Source organism: Chiloscyllium punctatum, unplaced genomic scaffold (assembly GCF_047496795.1).
Source record: "Chiloscyllium punctatum isolate Juve2018m unplaced genomic scaffold, sChiPun1.3 scaffold_375, whole genome shotgun sequence".
NCBI lineage: Eukaryota > Metazoa > Chordata > Chondrichthyes > Orectolobiformes > Hemiscylliidae > Chiloscyllium > Chiloscyllium punctatum.
Genome location: NW_027310109.1, coordinates 27516 through 49082, shown reverse-complemented (window position 1 = coordinate 49082; position 21567 = coordinate 27516). Strand labels below are relative to the sequence as shown.

Below are 21567 nucleotides of genomic sequence, written 5' to 3'. Positions count from 1 at the left end.
CTGCTGCCTTCCCGAGAATCAGTCCCAATGTCCCAGGAATCTGAAACCCTTCCTGCTGCACCATCGTTCCAGTCACACTCTCATCTACCTAAAACTCCGAGTTCTGTTCTCACTTAGACACGGCACTGGCAGTAACCAAGGGATTGCTACATTTGAGGTCCTGCTTGCTTACCATCCACCAAGCTCCCTAAATTCTGATTTCCAGACCACTTCAACCTTCCCTCCCAGGTCATTCCTACCAACATGGCTGCTCACTGTCCATCAGACGAATGTCCTGCAGACACCGTGACATTCTTCACTCCACTATCCTGGAATTACAGGAATACTGACACCTTCTTCAATTTCCTGACTCCCCTGTGCCTAGTACTCCACCTTCCTTATCCCCCACAGCACCCCCCCTCCTGTACAGTCAGGCTGCTTGTGGTGCAGCAGACATGGCGCCGACTGCCCTCCCTGAGCATCCAGCACCTTCATCAGCTTCCAAACCAGGAAACTGAATTGGGACGGAGAAATCAGGATATTATCCCATTCCTTGAATGTTTCTCTTCGATTGTCTATTCCCCTGTTCCCTTTCTTCTTCTCAGGTGTCATGTCTGCAGGGTGATCTGCTCTGTGTATGTGCTATCCCCTAATTCTCAGCATCACAGATGTCCCATTGAGTCTCTCGTCACTGTCTGAGCTCCAACACCCAGTGTCCAACTAGGACACGAGCAGGGGCTATAACAGCCCAATGTAACAGAACACATTTTCCATCTGACAAACATGTCTTGTCATGTCTTAAAATGCAACATGTCTAGAGTAACTTCATTCTTAGTAATTAATTAAGTTAATATCAGGGAAATAACAATATGGTTAACTCTCTAATTCCACTATGGCTTACTGAGGATAATTTATTATATTGGCTCAGAATTTCACTTCTTCCTCTTAGTTGTGAGTTCAACTCTTATTTCAAAAGTTGACAAAATACATTTGCTGACTTACAGCAGTTAACTGACAGTCGCTAATAACGGCGTCATTATAAGCCAATGAAACTTATAACCTTTTCTGTGATGGCTCGAGCCCTTCTGTCAAACCCGGTGCAGGCAGGTCCAAGTAGCAGAAAGTTATCTATCTGACTCCCAGGTACGTGTAATCCTCCAGCTCCCACTCCACTCTGCTCCCTCACTGGGTCACCGTCTCTGTGATTCCCAGGCCCGTGTAATCCTCCAGCTCCCACTCCACTCTGCTCCCTCACTGGGTCACCGTCTCTGTGATTCCCAGGTATGTGTAATCCTCCAGCTCCCAATCCACTCTGCTCCCTCACAGGGTCACTGTCTCTGTGACTCCCAGGTACATGTAATCCTCCAGCTCCCACTCCACTCTGCTCCCTCACAGGGTCACTGTCTCTGTGACTCCCAGGTACATGTAATCCTCCAGCTCCCACTCCACTCTGCTCCCTCACAGGGTCACCATGTCTGTGACTCCCAGGCATGATTAGGCCTTGATCCTAAGTGCTGATTTATATCCTCCCTCTTTGGTGCTTCTGTAACACACAGGTGAGTGTGAGCCTCATGTTCCTGCTTCAAGTTGCTCCCTCACGTGGTCACTCCCTTGTGACTTGGTGCTGGTTTAGAGCCTCCTGCTCTGCTGTTTCTCCAACGCCAAGTCCCAGTCGGCCCCGATCCTCGCTGCTGATTTATATTCTCCAGCTTTGTGCTGCTCAAGGTCAGGTTTTCTCCCTTTGTCATTCCCAGCTAATGGTAGGCCTCAAGCCTCAGCTGAGATGTATAATATCCCACTCCACACTGCTCCCACATAGGATCGCCGCTGTGCCTTGGAGGACAGAGGAAAAGAGGAGGTTGAGAGTATACAGAGGGTGTTACAGTGATTGAGCGAGCTGTCGGGGATGGAACAGGTTATCTGGAGAGGTAGGCAGACCTGCAGTGTCTAAAGCAGGTTACTGGAAGATACAGGGAGGATTGTAGGCACTGAGGGAGGCAAAAGAAATAGAGAGATGGTGGTTTGTTGGTTACGGAGCCTTGTAGACTCTAAAGGGCTTTTTGTGAGCTACTTACTGAGATGTGTTGACTTCAACAAATTCAAATTGACAGCCAGTAAGTGTTGTACGGTACTGGAGACTGTTGGATGTTACAGAGTTAGAAGACTCGCAGTAACTGGGGGGGTTACAGATGTTTGAAGCACTCGTGATATTCAAGGACCCTCAGGACATAAGGAGGTACAGAGAATGGGAGCATTGCAAATTAGTGGGATTGCAGCGGCTGGAAGAGCTAACATGGATAAGGGGGATGAAAGTACCAATTTAGCACAACCAGCCGCTGTAATTCACAGAGATTTAAGGAAGGGAACCTATGCTGTCATTGATTACAGTTATATGGAGAGTTGCAGATACCGAGGGGTTACAAATTTAGAAAGGAAGAGGTTATAGATGATCAGAAGTTTAAACAAGAATAAAAAAAATTGAGAGATCATGAGTGTAGATGGGAATGGAGGTGGTGAGACATTCTGATGAACAATAAGTGTTGTCGGTAGAGGAAGATGTCACATATACAGGAAGAGCTGCATTGTCTGTATGCATTTACAGACATGAGGAGTGTTGTGGCCTGCTGGAGGGGATACAGATAACAGCATTTCCATCGGCTGGTGCAGTGGCTCAGGAAGGCAGCTCACCACCACCTTCTCAGGGACAACTCCAAATCAACAATACATCCAGCAATGCTCATGACCACGAGTGAATAAATAAATAAAAGATCTTCAAGCAGCACGGAGGTCACTCAGGAAGGCTCTTTCAACAGTCCTTCACAAACCCGGAACCACTATACCCTGGAAGTACATTAGTTCCAGGTGCACGGGAACACCAGCATTTCCAAAGTGACTGCCAAGCCACACTCCATCCTCCCAGCGCTGTATCTGTCCCTGCACCTAAAAGGACTGCAGTGCGTCAGGAAGGCAGGTTACCATCACCTTCTCCAGGGAAGTACAAATGGGAAGGTAATGATGGCCGAGCAAGTGATGGCCACATCCCATCAATGAATTTGAACAAGGGAAACTCATGGACTGTTCATGTCCCCTTTGCTTCCTCCACACAACCCACATTCCTATCGAGTTCGATGTCAGCAACAAACATGGAATCAGTCGATTTTGTCCACCATCAAATGTATCGAATCCCTTTGTGAATAGTTAGGGGTCAAGCACTAATCCATTTATGCCCGCTTAGTTTTCAGTTAAAGAATTCCCATACCATGCCAGTACATTCCCTCCAACCCCACACATGTTAATTTTGCTTATCCTCCTCTTCATTGGGACCTTGTTGAAATATTTATAAAATTCCCGACAAACCGTTCCTCCCTTTTATCTACTCTGCTGTTTACAGCCAGACAGGAAATCAAATCCGGCAGGGTTTATGAAATGGAATTTCAGGTTCAGAACAACATGCTTGGCATGGATAGAGGATTGGCTGATTGACAGAAGACAGGGAGTGAGTATAAAGGAGTTGTTTTCACGATGGGATCTGGTGATGAGGGGAACTCCGCAGGGGTCAGTGTTGGGACCACGCTGTACATGTCATGCATTAACAGTCTGGAAAAAAATGTGAAGGGGTACAAGAACTAGTTTTCCAAGAATGAGCCCAGAATGAAATGCTTGTCATATGAGGAGCAGGTGAAGTCTCTGGATCTGTACTCGATGAGGTTTAGGAGGCAGTGGCTGAAACTCATTCAAACTTACACAATACTGAGGGGCCTAAATGGAGATGATGTGGGGAAGATGTTTCCACTAGGCAGAGAGACTAGGGGCCAAGGGCACATCTTCCGTGTGAAGGTACGACCCTTTAGAATGGAGATGTGAAGGAGTTTATTCAGCCAGAGGGTGATGGATCAGTGGAACTCACTACCTCATGGGACTATGGAAGTAAGTAATTCAGTGCATTTAACTCAGAGATAGATAGGCTGTTCATGAACGAAGAGATCAATGGTTACAGGGAGTAGCTGAGAGAATGGGGCTCACACAAAATACAGCCATATTTGAATGGTGTGGCAGATTCGATAGACTGAATGGCCTAATTCTATTCTTGTATCCGATGGTCTTGTGGACAGTGCTTATTCCATAGGTTTCTAAGTGTGCATTTGTCCTTTCTGCCATATCGTTTACCATGCACTCGGGCATTTTCCTAATTTTTGCAGTCACCTCTTGGTTTCAGACAGACTGCAGAAAGCTGCACCACAGAGTAAGTTGGGGAGCCTTGTGTATAAACCTCAGAAAGGTGGTATACAAGGTCAGCAGGTCATAAAGAAGGCAAGTGGAATGCTGGGATTGATTCCAAAGGGAATGGAGAATAACAGTAGGGAAAGCCTGTAACAATTATAGAGAGTTCCAGTCAGCTCACACTGAGAATACTGTGAACAGGTTCGGTCCCCTATCTTGAGGGGGAATGTTCTTGCATTGGAGGCAGCCCAGAGAAGGTTCAACAGACTGTTGCTCAAAATGGAAGGTTATTGATTGAGTAGGTGGAGAAGGTTGAACTTGAACTCATTAGAATTTAGAAAATGAGGCAAAATTATCCTTGTGTTCTTACAGGTTCGGTACTGAGACGTTGTTCCCCTGAGCAAGAATCTGTAACCGGAGATAATGGGGAATGCAGGCACTAGGGAAGCTTACATAGAAAAGCAGGGAGACTGGAGGATGTTATAGAGTTCGGATGGTTTGAGATCACTGTTGGTGGTTAGAGATCAAATAGGTTGTCGGGATGAAAGATATCTCATAGAGGTAGAAGATTATCAGTCCAGAAGAAGTTACAGCGATAGGGAGGAATATAGGGACTAGAGATTACATAGATAGGGCTGGTAGGTGGAGCTCCAGGAGATACAGAGACTGGAAGGTGGTCGGGACTGGAGATTACACAGATATGGATGGTAGTTGGAGCGACAGGAGGTTTTGGAGAAAAGGAGGGGCGTAGGCACTGGAAATTACAGAGATAGTGGTGGTGGTCGGAGCTGCAGGAGTTTTTAGAGAAAGGGAAGATTTGAGGGACTGGAGATTGCACAGAAAAGGGTGACAATTGGAGATGCAGGACTTACAGAAATGGGGACGGTTGTAGGTCTGGAGTGTACGCAGATAGGGATGGTGGTTGGAGCTTATGGAGTTTATAGGATAGGGAGGATTGTTAGTGCTGGGGATTACACTAACAAGGACAGTACTTGGATCTGCAGGGATCAGTGAGATAGGGAGGTTCAAAGTGGCTGGATAAGTTCACAGAGCCAGAGAGAATTTTTGCGATTGAAGAAGTCAGAGATACTGAGGATTGTAAGGCCACAGGAGTTCAGAGAGTTAGTGGGGTCTATGAAGGCAGGATTGCAGCATTCCCATCAGTTACAGAGATGTGGAGTGCTGCGATGGAGGAGGTTACAGAAATCAAGAGGGTTGGAGATGCTGGAAGATGTTACAAAGACAGTGAGCTGTAGTATTTGAGGAGGTTACAGCGACAGGGTGCATTGAGGAGTTGGAGGCTGCTACAGGTGTTAAACATGCTGCAAGGGATCAATAACCTTCCATCAATCAGGGGAGTTGGAATGTCTGGAGATAGAGAACGAGAATTGCATGGAATGAAGAATATCATTGTATTCAAAGGAGTCAGGGAAGATACAGGGAGATCTGAACGGACCACAGGTGATCAAAAGGACAGTGAGGCTTCTCACTGTAGGATGGGGCAGTTTACGCAGACAGTGAGTATTTTATGGAATGGTACTAGTTACTGAGATTACAAAGTTGTATAGAATTGAGGAACGAACAGAGATGTGAAAGGCTGTAGTTAATGAAGACATTTGTCAATGTCGGCTACTAAGGTTCTGGAAATTAAATGGATGTGAGAGCTGGACAGTCTGTTAGAGCTTACAGAGACAGGAACATCAATAGAGCTTGGTGACAATAACACATATTAGGAAGCATTACACACACTGGAGGAGGTTCCTGCGGTAGAGAGGGTTCTGGGCGAGGGTGACGTTTACACAGATAGAGGTGTAAGAGCTGGAGAAGATTATGGACATGATTAGAAAGATAAAGAGACAGCAGGAGCTTACATTGACAGGGCGGGTGAAGTGACGGGAGGAGGTTACATAGATAGAGAGTTTTGTAGGAACTGGATTGAGAGAGTCACAGGCATTGGAGTGGGTTCCACAGGTTGCGAGTGGTGCAGCAACCTTACGCAGAGGATGACGCAGATAGGGAGGATGGTAAGATCTCCACATTATCAGAGGGTTTTAGGACTGGAAGAGTTTACATAGAAAAGGATGAATGATGGAGCTGTCGGAGTTTACAGAGACTGGGCGGTTTGGAGGGTTTGGGGTTATTTGTGGATAGAGATATATTTTTAGGGACTTTAATATGGAACGCAGAGGTAGAGTTTAGATTAGACTAAATCCCCTACAGTACTGAAACAGGCACTTCGGCCCAACAAGTCCACACCGACCTAACACGATGGACAAATTAGAATGGCCAATTCACGTAATCTGAATATCTTTGGACTGTGGGAGGAAACCAGAGCACCTGAAGGAAATCCACGGAGGCATGGGGAGAATATCCAAGTTCCACACAGACAGTCACCCAAGCCTGCAATTAAATCTCGGTCCCTGCCACTGTCAGGCATCAGTGTTCATCACGGAGCCATCATGATGCCCCAAATTGCAGAGTTACACAAACAGAGAGTTTGAGATGGTGGGAGGGTTGTAGGATGTGGAGGAGCAAATAGAGGTATATGGTGTTGTTTCAGCTGGAAAAGGTTCTGTAGCTGTTTATATAGATAAGGAGGTCTTTAGGGATAGGAGATTGTTACTGAGGTCGTGTGGTGCTATAGGCCAGGAGGCAGGAATATGATCGAGCCTGCAGAAGGTTACAGTGATATCATGGTCTCTTGGGGCTTGAGAAAGATACACAGGTCGGTATTTTGGTCCGGGCTGGAGGACTTTACAGAGACAGGGTGGACTGTAGTTGTTTTGCAAGACTACAGGAATAGGGATTATTGTACTGAGTCCAGGATGAGGTTATTGAGATTGGGCATGTTATTGAGACTGGAGCAATTTACAAATTGAGAGAGTCGTCAGCATTGGAGTAGGTTTCAAATATATAGCAGGATTATGGGAGGGGTGGAGGTTACAGAAATAAGACATTTCCTGGGAATTACAAGCATTCAAGACACTAGTGCAGATGAGTTGGACCAAAAGGTGTGTTTCCTTGCTGTATGACGCTTTCACACGACAAGAGACAGTGTGAGAGGGGAACCTAGAACAGAAAGATCCCAGGTTTCAATACCACCTTCCTAAGGGAGGCCTGCTTTCCCCTCTGTTGTACTGATCCTCACTAAGACAGCACAGGCCTGGATTGATAACTGTGAACTTCCTATATTGTCAGAGGAAGGCTCAGTACAGCAGAAATGAAAGTAAACAAGAGGGTGGGGATTGAGCCTGGGATCTTCATGCTCTGTGTTCACCCTTCAACACTGTATCTGTGTTGTGTCTTCTGGATCAAACATCAATCCCTTAAATACGCTCTGCTCTGTTCACTGTGAGTGACCGTACCTCATTGCAGTATTTACTGAAGGTTTCAGATCTCACAATTCATCTCTCTCTGGCTGACTAACCATCCTCAATGAGGTGATTGACGAGATAGGGGTTGAGAATTCTGCTGAGTCAGGAATATCCTGAGTACAGACAGAAGACAGAGAAATCGACAGAATGGGAAATTAGACTGATGCATTGAGGGTTACACATGGAGAATGACACTGAGTCCCAGAGATCTGAAATATCCCAGTCTCCATCCCTGGCCTGTGCTGCCTCGACTCTCTGAAGTGGAGAATTCTGTTGGCTCAGGATCTGGAGTAGCTGCAAAAGGTGGAATCAGAGACAGCAATTAGACCCTGACAGTGACAGGTACCAAATGGATAGATACTGAGTGATATCACCAGAGTGCAGGAAGGCATCAGGATCAAACCACAGTCAGGAAGAAGAGTGTTTGATTCATGGTGAACTGGGATCAGTACTCAGGGATGAGGGAGCTATCAGTGAGCCAGGCAATGGTCTGGTGTTACTCTCACTAGACTGTTCATCCAGAATTTAATGCCGGTGTCAGGCATACCCATGTGAATACTCAATAGCCTTTATGGAAGGAAATCTGTTGTAGGCAGCTGGTTTGGCCTACATATGAATTCAGACCCACAACAATGGGACTGACACTCAACTGCCCTCTGACATGATCTAACAAGCCACTCAGCTCAAGGGCAGCTCGGGGTGGGCATGTCGTGCTGGCCAGCCAAAGACAGCAACATCCCATGAATGCTTTAAAACTAACCCTGCTGATAGCAGTATCCTGGCCAGTCATATCAGTAGGTTTATTTACAGAGAGGATTCGGGGATAGGGTTCAGGTGAAAGGAGCTTTCCAAATTCAGAGACGAAAGGTGAAGCATCGGAACAGCATGGGGAATGGGGCTGAAGACAAGCAGAAAGGAACGGGAAGGGACAGAGTTGAACTAAAACTGTACATCAGTGAATAGGTTTGTGACAGGACATTGTGGGAAAGAGTAAATTATAATGTTCTTTTCTGGAATTGCCAAAGTATCTGCAATAAGGTAATAGATTAGTGACATAGAGATAGCTGAGATTTAGTCACCAGACAGTCATAATTACAGTGTGAACAAAAGGTGGAACATAAATATTTAATGGTAAACAACCTTAATGGATCTCAGGCCGAATAGGAGCGCAGGAGCATAACCCTGACAGTGATGTGGTACAAAGGCAGTACAGAGATGATGTGGCTTAATCAGCCTGAATGTGAATTCTATGTCCTATGAGAGAAAAGCACAACAGAAGAACTTTTATTTTTAAGGCTCCCTAGCAGCATTTCGTTGTTCATCACTGCAATAAACAGGAATTTGTTGGAATTTGTAACAAAGGTGGTGTGATAATTTTGAGAGACTTCAATATTTGCATGATCTGGGACAGTCGCACTGGCAAGAATGATATTCTGCAAGCTCCTGTTTGAATGTTTTTGTCAGTGTTTCTTTGAGTAACATATTGTGCAAATGGCTAGGGATGTCACTATCTCAGATCAACCGTTGAGTGATGAAGCTGACTGAAGGAGTGATGTAACACAGAGATCCTCCAGGAGATTGCAATATGGTGGAATTCAAAGAGATTATCAAGTTTTCAAGTGACCATAAAACACACACGAGCATCAGAAACAAAGCCAATTACATGAGTGCGAGTGGAGAACTGACCAAGGTAAACAGGGGAAACCGACTAAAATATATGGTTGTAAGTGAACAGTGGAAAACAATTAGGGTCATACAGTCATAGAGATATACAGCTGAGAAATAAGCCCCTCAGTCCAATTCATCCACGCCGACCAGATGTCATAACCATTCTTGTCCCATTTACCGGCATTTAGCCCATATCCCACTAAACCCTTCCTATTCATATCGCCATCCAGGTGCCTTTTAAATGTTGCAACTATACTAGCCTCCACCACTTCCTCTGGCAGTTGATTCTGTACATACAACTCCCTCTGCATGAAATATTTGCCCCTTCGGTCCCTTTTAAATCTTTCACCTCTCACTTGAACTTATGCCTTCTGTTCTGGACTCCCCTACCCCAGGGATAAGACCTTGTCTGTTTATTCTAACCATGCTCCACATGATATTATAAACCTCGATAAGGCCAGCCCCTCAGCCTCTGACACTCGACTGCTTTCCCTCGAGTCTTTGTTACAAATTCCAACAAATTCCTGTTTATTGCAGTGATGAACAATGAAATGCTGCTCGGGAGCCTTATAAATAAACGTTCTTCTGTTGTGCCTTTCTCTCCAGCTGACACGCTTCACTCCATTGGCTCATCTGATAAAGAGGAGACAGTGAGGTCTACAAATGTTGGAGATCAGAGTTGAGTGTGTATTGCTGGAAAAGCACAAGTCAGGCACCATCTGAGTAGCAGGATAGTCGATGTTTTGGGCTGGAGCCCTTCCTCAGGAATGAGGCTGGGAGCCTCGGGGGTGGAGAGATAAATGGGAAGGGGAGTTGGGGGAAAGGTCACTGAGAGTGCAATAGGTGGTTGTTGATGGGGATAAGATTGTTAGGTCAGAGAGGACGGTGGAGTGGATAGGTGGGAAGGAAGATTGACAGGTGGGACAGGTTATGAGGGTAGCGCTGAGCTGGATGGTTGGAACTCGGGTAAGGGGGGAGGGGAAATGAGGAAACTGGTGACGTCCACATTGATGTCATGGGGTTGAAGGGTCCCAAGGCAGAAGATAAGACGTTCTTCTCTCTTCCTTCCTCAGGTGGTGAGGGAGTGGCGAAGTTCTCGGCAGAGTGGGAGGGGGAGTTCAAATGTTTGGCCACAGGGCGGTGAGTTGATTTTCAGGTGTCGTGGAGATGTTCTGTGAAGCAAGATGTGAGAAGGCATCAGTTTCCTCATCTCCTCGCAGAGCACTTTAGAGAACATCTCCTAACTACTGCACCAATCAACCCCACCGCCCTGTTGGCCAGGATTCAAACCTGTGTGGGCAAGCCCCAATGGATTTCTAACCCATCGCCTAAACCACACGTCTACCACATGCTTACAGAGGATACAGAGCTAAGGAGGATTGTAGGGACTGGAAGAGGTTTCACAGTTTAAGAGTGTAGTGGGGACTGGAGGAAAATACCAAAATCTGGAGAGTTTAAGATTGAAGGATTCTGCAGAGAAATGTTACAAGGTTAAAGCCAGGATTCTTGACAGTGAGGAGTAACAGAAAATTCTTGGGGTCAACGTCCAGAGATTCTTCAAAGTTGCCAACCAAGTTGTTAGGGTTGTTAAGAAAGCCAATGATGTGTCAGCTTTCCTTAGTAGGGGATTGAGTTTAAGAGCTGTGAGGTTATGCTGCAGCTTGATACAGCCTGTGGTTAGACCACAATTGGAATATTGTGCTTAGTTTTGGTTGCCTCATTTCAGAAAAAACGTGGAAGCTTTGGAGATGGTGCAGAGGAGATTTATCAAGATTCAGCCTGGACTGGAGGGGAGGACTTATGAAGAAAGGTTGAGGAGCCAGGGCTTTACTGTTTGGAATAAAAAAGGATGAGAAGTGACTTGATAGAGGTGTATGAGATGATGAGAGGCATACATAGAGTGGGTGGCCTAAGTTTTTTTTCCAATTGCGAAAATGGCTATATCTTGGAGGCAAAATAGTAAGGTAATTGGAGGAAGGTTGAGGGGTGATGTCAGAGGGAGGTACTTTAGACAGAGTGTGGTGGATGAGTGGAATGTATTGCCAGTATTGGTGGTAGAGTCAGTTACATTAGGACATTTAAATACATTTTGGATAGGAACATGAATGACAGCAAAATTAATTTCTCAAAATGGAGACCTGTGACCAGTGGCGTTCCACAGGAATCCGTGCTGGGACCACTGTTGCTTGTGATACATTTCAATGATTTGGAAGAAGGTATCGGTTCCTTGATTAGTTTGCAGATGACACTAAGATTAGTGGAGTAGCAGACAGTGAACGGGACTGTCAGAGAATACTACAGAATATAAATGGATTGGAGAGGCGGGCAGAGAAACGGCAGATGGAGTTCAATCTTGGCAAATGCAAGGTGATGCATGTCGGAAGATCCAATTCAAAAGTGAACCCACAGTAAATGGAAAAGTCCTGGGGAAAATTGATGTACAGAGATGTCTGGGTATTCAGGTCTATTATTCCTTGAAGGTGGTAACGCAGGTCAGTAAGGTGGTCAAGGTGGCATACGGCATACTTTCCTTCATTGGACGGGGTATTGAGTACAAGAGTTGGCAGGTCATGTTACAGTTGCTTAGGAGTTTGGTTTAGAATATTACGTACAGTTCTGGTCTCCACATTACCAAAAGGATGTGCATGCTTTGCAGAGGGTGCAGAGGATGTTCACCAGGATGTTGCACCAGCATAGAGGGCGCTAGCAATATGGAGAGATTGAATAGTTTTCGATTATTTTCATTAGAAATACAAAGTTTGATTGGGGACCTGATTGAGGTCTGCAAAATCATGGGATTTATAGACAAGGTGAATAGCAAGAAGCTTTTTTCCCCAGAGTGCGAAACTCAATTACTAGGGGTCACGAGTTCACAGTAAGAGGGGAAAGATTTAGGGCAGATATGCGTGGCAGGCCCCCATACGCAGAGAGTGATGGGTTCCTGGAACACTTTGCCAGCGGAGGAGGAACAGACAGGAATGATAACATCAGTTAAGATGTATCCACACAGATGCCTGAATGGGCAGGGAGCAGATCCTCACAAAATAGGTGAAGGGTTTAGACATAGAATCTGGATCAGCGGAGGCTTAGTGGGCTGAAGAGCCTGTTCCTGTGCTGTGATTTTCTTTGTTCTTTCAATGGTCTGCAGGTTAAATTGATCTTAGAGTAGGATAAAAGATTGGCACAACACTGAGGGCTGAAGGGCTTGAACTGTGCTGTACTGTACCTTGTTTTAAATAGGGATAGTTCCGATGGCAGGAAGAGGTTTCAGGAGGCTGGAGAGAATGGGATCTGAATGAATAGACACATTACGAAGGGTTTACTAGGATTGTCGGAGGTAACAGAGACAGCAATAATCTGATCTGGAGAAGACGACCCAGACTGGGAGGGTCGTGGGGAGTGGAGGTGGTTTCACGGGGAGCACATAGAGCCCCAGGATGTTACAGAAATGTGGAGAGCTGTACTATCTACATGTGTTCATGAAGATGGAGAGGTTGGGAGGGATGGAGCAGTTTACAGAGAGAAGGATGTTAGTAGGATGGAGCGGTTTACACAGACAGGGAGGATTTTCGGTGAATGGAGGAGATTACAGAGATAAAGTGGATTGTATAAACTGGAGGACCAAACAGAGATATGGAGGGTAGTCGTGACTGAAGATGTTTACAGATATAGGACGTTTAACTTTGCAGATTATTTAGATATGAAGAGTGTGGAGTCTGACAGATTTTCCAGAAGGGCAGTAATTTTGGTTGGAGACAGTTTCACAGATTAGGGAGCATTAGTAACCTCCTCCAGAATGGTCAAAGTGGGAAGGGTTGTAGGGGAGGGTGACATTTACACAGGTAGGGGCGTAAATGCTGGAGAAGGTTATAGAGATGAGAAAATGGATGGAGATACAGGAGGGGCTTACATTGAAAAGGTGGGTGTTAGCAATGGGATGATGTTACACAGAGAGTGAGTCTTGTCCGAACTGGTTCGGTAGAGTCACAGGCTTTCAGTGGGTTCGACAGATTGGGAGTGCTGCAGGGACCTGAGAGGGTTGTTGTGTCTCCACCGAGTGATCGTGTCTTCAGGACTGGAAGAGGTTACGTAGATACGGAAACATCGAAGACAACGTGTGCCGCGTTCTTTTTCCTGAACAGAGCCTCAATATCCTCCATCAGCCAGGGATCCCTAAACCTGCCAGCTTTTCCCGTCACTCTAACAGAGATCACACTTTTAAAATCCTCCCATTTGCCAGTCATTCCATTTCCTTCAAACAGACTCACCCAGTTGACAGGAGCATGATGTGGAGGAGCTGGTGTTGGACTGGGCTGGACAACGTTAAAAACCACCCAACCCCAGCTTACAGTCCAGCGGGTTTATTTGGAGGCACTGGGTTTCATCGCGCTGCTCCTTCAGCAGGTGGTTGTGGAGCACAATAAACATGCCAAGAATTTATAGCAACAGAATTGCAGTGTCATGGAATGTAATATCAAACATATTTAGTTGAAGTTTTCATTTTTAAGAATGATCACCTGGATTTCGAAAGCTGGTCCTTTGAAATAAACCTGTTGGACTATAACCTGGTGTTGTGTGATTTTTAATTCACCCAATCGACCTCTGGTCAATCTGCCAAATAGCCCCAAAATTGGCCCCGCTCCAGATTAAGACCTTAACCTGTGGACCTGCCTGATCTTTTTCCATAACTATGTTAAAACGAGGACAGTTGTGGTCATTGGACCCAAAGTGCTCTCCGACTGACACTTCAGTAAATGACTGAACTCTTTTTCTGAGGGGAGGGCTCGTTTTCAGCTGCCTGAGTAGAGTGGGACCCTCTCCATTTTGATCGAGGAAACTTTCTTGGACACATTTGACAAATTCCACCCCATACAGGACTTTTTACACTCCGGGTGGTCCAAGCAATCCAGGGGAAGGTAAAATCTCCAACCAATACTATTCTATTATTTCTATAGGTACCTGCAATCTCTCTACACATTTTCTCCTCTAGTACCCGCTGGCTATTTGTGGGTCCAGAACACAATCCCAGCAGACTGACTATCCCCTTTTTGATTCTAAATTCTAACCATATGACCTCATTTGATCACCCCGAAAGAGTATCCTCTCTCAGCACTGTTGTTATGTCCTCCCTTACCAAAAGGGACAACTCCCCCTCCTCACTTACTTGCCCTTCTATCACGCCCGAAGCTTCCTTGTCCTGGAACACTGAGTTGCCAGTCCTGGCCTTCTCCCAGCGATGTTTCTGTTATGGTTATAATATCCTAGTCCCCAGAGCCAATCCATGCTCTGATCTCGTCTGCCTTACCTGTCAGGTCTCATGTCTCAAAATAAATGTCGTTTAAACCAGAAGTCTTTTCCCCCCCTTTACTGTGCCCCTAGATATCCTGGATAGAAAACATGCTCTCGATGGCTGATGCATTTTTCCCTTGACTGATCAATGGGCCGTCTCTTACTTAGAATCCAAAACCCTGCCAAACTAGTTTAAACCCTCTGGGGTAAGACAAACAAATCTCCCCCCATGGATACTGGTGCACCTCTGGTTCAAGTCTAACCTGCTCCCCTTTTTCAGGTCACCTCTACCCCAGAAGAGATCCCAATGATCCAAGAACTGAAAACCCTGCCCCCTCCACCAGCTCCTCAGCCACGTATCCATCTAGCCAATCTTTCTATTTCTACCCTTATTGGCATGTGGCACTGGGAGTATTCTGGAGATCACAACCCTTGAGGTATTGCTTTTTAACTTCTTTCCGCACTCCCTGTACGTATTTCACAGGAGACTATCCCTTTGGCTAACTGTGTCATGTGGACCGATGTGAACATTAACCTCTGAATATTTATCCTGCCACTTCAGAATGTTCTGTAACTGCTCAGAGACATCCTTGACCCTCATACCAGGGAGGCAGCACACCATCCTGGGGTCTCTTCTGCAGCCACACAACCTCCTGTCTGGCCCCCTCACAACTGAACCTCCTATCAGTATCACTATCAATAGAGAGGATCTGACAAACAGAGATTGGGAGGACTATCTGCAGTTGGGTCTATATTTGGAAAGTGGGAGTACGTTAAAGCAATGCAGTGAGTGTTCAGGGCCAGTGTGTTCCTGACGAGGGAATAGTAAAGGCAGCAAGTCCAGCAAATACTAATCAAGTGATATCGTGAGTTTGATAAAGAAAATACAGTGCAATAAACACAGGTGAAGCCATTCAAAAGTATAGGGAGTGCAAGTTGAGCTCCAGAAAAATGAATGTATTTTAGCAAGATAGTAAGGATAGGAAAATTACTGAGGGAAGAGTTAGAAACTAAAAGACCAATCTGTGCATGGAGCCAGAGGAAGTAGGTGAGGTCTTCAATGAATACTTCCCATCTGTATTAACACAGGAGAAAGGCATTGTACCCGGGGACTTCAGTTGGGATGGCAAGTTTCTCGAACATGTTAAGATCAATAAGGCGGAAGTGTTCCATTTTTTCACATGCATAAAGTTGGAGGAATCCCCAGTGCCCAATGAAATGTATTCCAGCCTGCTATGGGAGGTAAGGAAGGAGATTGCTGGGGCCCTGATGGATATGTTTAATACTTTGTTGGCCACAGGTGAAGTGCTGAATGACTGGAGAATCGAAAATGTGGTTCCTTTATTCAAGAAGGGCAGCAGGGATAGGCCAGGTAATTACAGAGCAGATAGTCTGACGGCAGGGGCAGGGAAATCATTGGAAACAATACTGATTGACAGAATGAATCAACATTTGGAAAGGCAGAGATCGATTATGGATACTCATCACGAATTTGATAGAGAAAGATCCTGTCCCAAATTCAGCTGAGATTTTTGTTTGAAATTATGATTGAGGATTAGATGAGGGCAGTGCAGAAGATGTAGGTTACATGGAGTTCATTAAGGAGCTTGACAAAGTCCCTCATGGAACGCAGGCCTAACAGACCAATGGGATCCAAGGCAATTTGGCAACCTGGATCCACAACGGTGGAGGGTAAGTTTTGTGTTTGAAATACTTTCACCAGCGGGTGTACCACAGGGATCTGTGCAGCAACCATTGCTGTTTATTATAGAAAATAGAACATTGAAAAGTACGGCACAGAACAGGCCCATAGGCCCACGAAGTTGTGCTGAGATTTAATCCTAATGTAAAATATAGTAACTTAACCTACGGACCCCTCAACTCACTGCTATCCATGTGCATGTCCAGCAGTCGCTTAAATGTCCCCAATGACTTCGTTTCCACCAGCACTGCTGGCAACGCATTCCATGCATTCACAACTCTCTGCGTAAAGAACCTACCTCTGATGTCTCCATTATACCTTCCTCCTAATATCTTCAAACTATGACTTCTCGTACCAGTCAATCCTGCCCTGGGGAAAAAAGTCTCTGGCTATTTACTCTATGCATTCCTCTCATTATTTTGTACAGTATTATATGCATTTATGAGTTGGATGTGAAAGCAGAAGGTATCATTAGTAAGTTTGCAGCTGACATGAAGGTGAGGGTGTTGTCCACAGTGAGGGAGATGGTCTCAGGCTACAGTCTGAAGGTTAAGGCTGGGACAGAATTTCAAGACAGGAATTTAAATAGAGGGAAAACTGATTAATTAAAGTGCATTTATTCGAAAGTAAAAAGCCTAACAGTTAAGGCAGATGAACTCAGTGCATGGACGGGAACATGGGACCGGGGTACCATGGTATGACAGAATCACAGCTGAGGGAGGGGCAGGACTGGGAGCTCAATGTTCCAGGGTACAGATTCTACAGGATGGAGAGAACAGGTGGTGAGAGAGAAGGGGGAGTGGAGTTTTTGATCAATGAAAACATTACAGCAGGACTTCGAGAGGATATTCCAGAGAACGCCCAGTGAAGCCATAATGGTGCAACTGAGAAATGAGAATGGGTTATCAGTTTGATATGACTGTACTACAGGCCCCCAACAGTCAGTGGGAATTTGAGCAGCAAATATGTCGGGAGATCTCAGAGATCTGTAAGAATGATCGGATTGTAATGGTCGGGGAGTTTAACTTTCCAAACCAAGACTCGGACTGCTAGAGTGTTCAGAGCTTGGGAGCGAAGAATTTGTTAGTCATATTTAAGAAAACTGTCTCAGTCAGAATGTAAATGGTCAGACTGCAGAAAGGGGTAAAACCTGACCTCCCCTTGGGAAACAAGGAAAGGAAAGGGACTGAGTCATTAGTGGGGCAACACTTTCGCAAAGTTCTCACGATTCTATTAGTTTGAAAATAGCGATGGAAAAGGATAAGCCTGGTCCACAAGTTAAAGATCAAAACTGGCCTTGCTTCAAGAGCTTTTAACAATTGATTGTGGAGGATATTTGCAGGTAAAGGGACGTCAGGCAGGTGGGAAACTTTCAAAAGAGAGATAAAATGAAAGGTCAGGGCCAGCATATTCCTGTTAGTGTGAATGACAATGCTGACACAAGTAGGAAACATTGGATACGGGGGGGGGGGGGGGTATTGAGGCTTTGGTCAACAAAAGGGGGCACATGTCACATATAGCCAGCTGGATTAAGGGAATTCATTGAAGAACATTGCGGGTGGAGTAATACATTTAAGAGGGAAATCACGAGGGCCCAAAGGGGACCTGAGAAAGCTTTGGCAAATGAGGCTGAGGAAATTCCAAAGAGATTCTACAATTATATTAACAACACAAGATTAACTAGGGGGAGAATACGGCTCCTTGAAGATGAATGGAGCCAGCCACAGGAGATGGGTGAAATACTAAACGAAAATGTCACGTTTGAACTTACTGTGGAGGAAGACTGGTGAAGTCAGGGGGAAAAATGTGATGTCTTCAAAAGACTCCAGATAACAGGAGGTACTAGAGGTATTAAAATGCATATAAGGGAGACAAGTCCTTGGGAAATAATGCAGTATATTTCAGGATATTGTGAGAAGCTCAAGAAGAAATTGCGGAGTCCCAAAAAGAGATTTTTCTATCACTGATAGCCGGAAGTTATCAGTGTCTCCAAGGAGCCAGGAGGGGGGCTAATGTTGTGCCAGTGCTTAGGAAAGGCTCCGAGGGAAATCCAAGGGACATCAACACCAATTGGCTTGATGTTAGTGGTGCATACATTGTTGGAAGCAAGTCCGCAGGACAGGAGTTATATGCATTCCAAAGACAAGGATTGATTAGGGATAGTCAGCACAGCTTTGGAGTACTGCATAGAATTCTGATCATCCTGATTTAGGAAGCATTTTCTGAAACTGTAAATGCTGCAAGGATTGATGAAGATGTTACTGATACTGGAGGGTGTGACAGAAACAGAGAGGATGGATAAGCTGGAAAGTAACATGGGGGTGGGGGGGATGAGATAGTTTTGGCAGATAAGGTAAAGGAGAATGCAACGGGTTTTCTACAGCACAAAAGTACAAAAAAGCAACTGGAGAGACACTAGGGCCCCTCAAAGATCAGTGAGGCCATCAATGTGTGGAACCACAGGAGATGGGCAAGAGCCAAAATGAGCATTTCATGTCAGAACGTACTGTGAACAAAAACTAGGAAACAAAGGAAAGAAACAGTGATGGCTTGTAAAGAGTCCCTATTACAGAAGAGGTGGCACTGGAGGTCTTAGAACACAAAGGGAGAGAAAACCCTAGGTCCTAAACAAGTGTATCCCAGAACATTGTGACAGCGTAGTGGCAGGGACATGAGCAGGGATATTTATATCATTGTCTTTCTCATTTCCATTGGGTGTAGGTGGCTGAGGGGTGACCTTATCAAAGTTTAGAAAACCATGATGGGTACAGGAAAGTTGATTAGCCAACGTCTTTACTCCAGGGTAGTGGGGTCCATAACTAGATGGGATTGAACTGCAGAAGGAGAAGGTGTTAGCAATTCTGGAAAGTGTTAAAATTGATAAGTCCCTTGCACTAGATAGGATTGGTCCTTGGATTCTCTGGTAAGCCAGGAAGGAGATTGCCGAGCCTTTGGCTTTGATCTTTATGCCATCATTGTGTACAAGAATAGGGCCAGATGGCCGGAGGATAGCAAATGTTGACCCCTTGACCAAGAAGGGAAGTAGAGACAACCCTGGGTAATGATAGACCTGTGAGCCTTACTCCGATTCTGGGTAAAGTGTTGGAAAGGCTTGTAAAAGAGGCTAGGATTTATAATCATCTGGAGGTGAATACGTTGATGAGGGATAGTCAGCACGGTTTTGTGAAGGGTAGGTCATGCCTCACAAACCTTATTGACGTATTTGAGAAGGTGACCTAACAGGTGGATGTGGGTAAAGCAGATATTGGTAATGCAGATCAACAGAGAGATCAGTGTGTCTATGGACATGGATTCATTGAAAGTCGCCACCCAGGTTGAAAGAGTTATTAAGAAGGCATTCAGCGTGTGAGCTTTTATTGGTACAGGGATTGACTGTCAGAACCATGAGATAATGCTGCAGCTGTTCAAAACTCTGGTGCAGCCGCATTTGGAGTTAGACCATAAGACATAGGAGTGGAAGTAAGGCCATTCGGCCCATCGAGTCCACTCCGCCATTCAATCATGGCTGATGCGCATTTCAGCTCCACTTACCAGCATTCTCCCCGTAGCCCTTAATTCCTCTAGACAACAAGAACCTATCAATCTCGGCCTTGAAGACATTTAGCGTCCCGGCTTCCACTGCACTCCGTGGCAATGAATTCCACAGGCCCACCACTCTCTGGCTGAAGAAATGTCTCCGCATTTCTGTTCTGAAATGACCCCCTCAAATTCTAAGGCTGTGTCCACGGGTCCTAGTCTCCTCGCCTAACAGAAACAATTTTCTAGCATCCACCTTTTCAAAGCCATGTATTATTTTGTACGTCTCTATTAGATCTCCCCTTAATCTTCTAAACTCCAACGAATACAATCCCAGTATCCTCAGCCGTTCCTCATATGCTAGACCTGTCATTCCAGGGATCATCCGTGTGAATCTCCACTGGACACGTTCCAGTGCCAGTATGTCCTTCCTGAGGTGTGGGGACCAGAACTGGACACAGTACTCCAAATGGGGCCTAACCAGAGCTTTATAAATTCTTAGTAGTACATCTCTGCTTTTATATTCCAACCCTCTTGAGATAAGAGACAACATTGCATTCGCTTTCTTAATCACAGACTCAACCTGCATGTTTACCTTTAGAGAATCCTCGACTAGCACTCCCAGATCCCTTTATGCTTTGGCTTTATTAATTTTCTCACCATTTAGAAAGTAGACCATGCTTTTATTCTTTTTGCCAAAGTGCAAGACCTCGCACTTGCTCACGTTAAATTCCATCAGCCATTTCCTGGACCACTCTCCCAACCTGTCTAGATCCTTCTGTAGCCTCCCCAGTTCCTCAGTACTACGTGCCTGTCCACCTAACTTCGTATCATCGGCAAACTTCGCTAGAATGCCCCCGGTTCCCTCATCCAAATCATTAATATATAATGCGAACAGCTGTGGCCCCAGAACCGAACCCTGCGGGACACCGCTCGTCACCAGCTGCCATTCTGAAAAAGAACCTTTTATCCCAACTCTCTGCCTTCTGTTAGATAGCCAATCCTCAATCCATCCCAGCAGTTCACCTCGAACACCATGGGCCCTCACCTTGCTCAGCAGCCTCTCGTGTGGCACCTTATCAAAGGCCTTTTGAAAGTCCAGATAGACCACATCCACTGGGTTTCCCTGGTCTAACGTACTTGTTACCTCTTCAAAAAATTCCAACAGGTTTGTCAGGCATGACCTCCCTTTACTAAATCCATGTTGACTTGTTCTAATCAGACTCTGCTCTTCCAAGAATTTAGAAACCTCATCCTTAATGATGGATTCTAGAATTTTACCAACAACCGAGGTTAAGTTAATTGGCCTATAGTTTTCCATCTTTTGCCTTGATCCTTTCTTGAACAAGGGGGTTACTACAGCCATCTTCCAATCATCCGGGACCTTTCCTGACTCCAGTGACTCTTGAAAGATCTTAACCAATGCCTCTGCTATTTCCTCAGCAACCTCTCTCAGAACTCTAGGGTGTATCCCATCGGGGCCAGGAGATTTATCAATTTTAAGACTTTTTAACTTTTCTAGCACTATCTCTTTCGTAATGGCAACATACTCAACTCAGCCCCGTGACACCCTTTAATTTTTGGGATATTACTCAGGTCTTCCACTGTGAAAACTGACGCAAAGTACTTGTTAAGTTCTCCTGCTATTTCCTTATCTCCCATCACTAGGCTCCCTGCATCAGTTTGAAGTGTCCCAATGTCTACTTTTGCCTGTCGTTTGTTTCTTATGTACTGAAAGAAACTTTTACTATTATTTCTAATATTACTGGCTAGCCTACCTTCATATTTGATCCTCTC

The 21567-nt window shown here is 45.3% G+C and overlaps 1 long non-coding RNA gene across 1 annotated transcript in view; it reads right to left on the bottom strand.

Moving 5' to 3' along the window:
• Positions 1 to 1514: 1514 nt before the first annotated feature.
• The window catches only part of LOC140472593 (uncharacterized), a 32140-nt gene continuing 12087 nt past the window's right edge, over positions 1515 to 21567 (bottom strand). Inside the window, exon 4 of the long non-coding RNA XR_011957752.1 lies at positions 1515 to 1812. This is a non-coding gene — a long non-coding RNA (uncharacterized lncRNA). The remainder of the gene's footprint in view (positions 1813 to 21567) is intronic.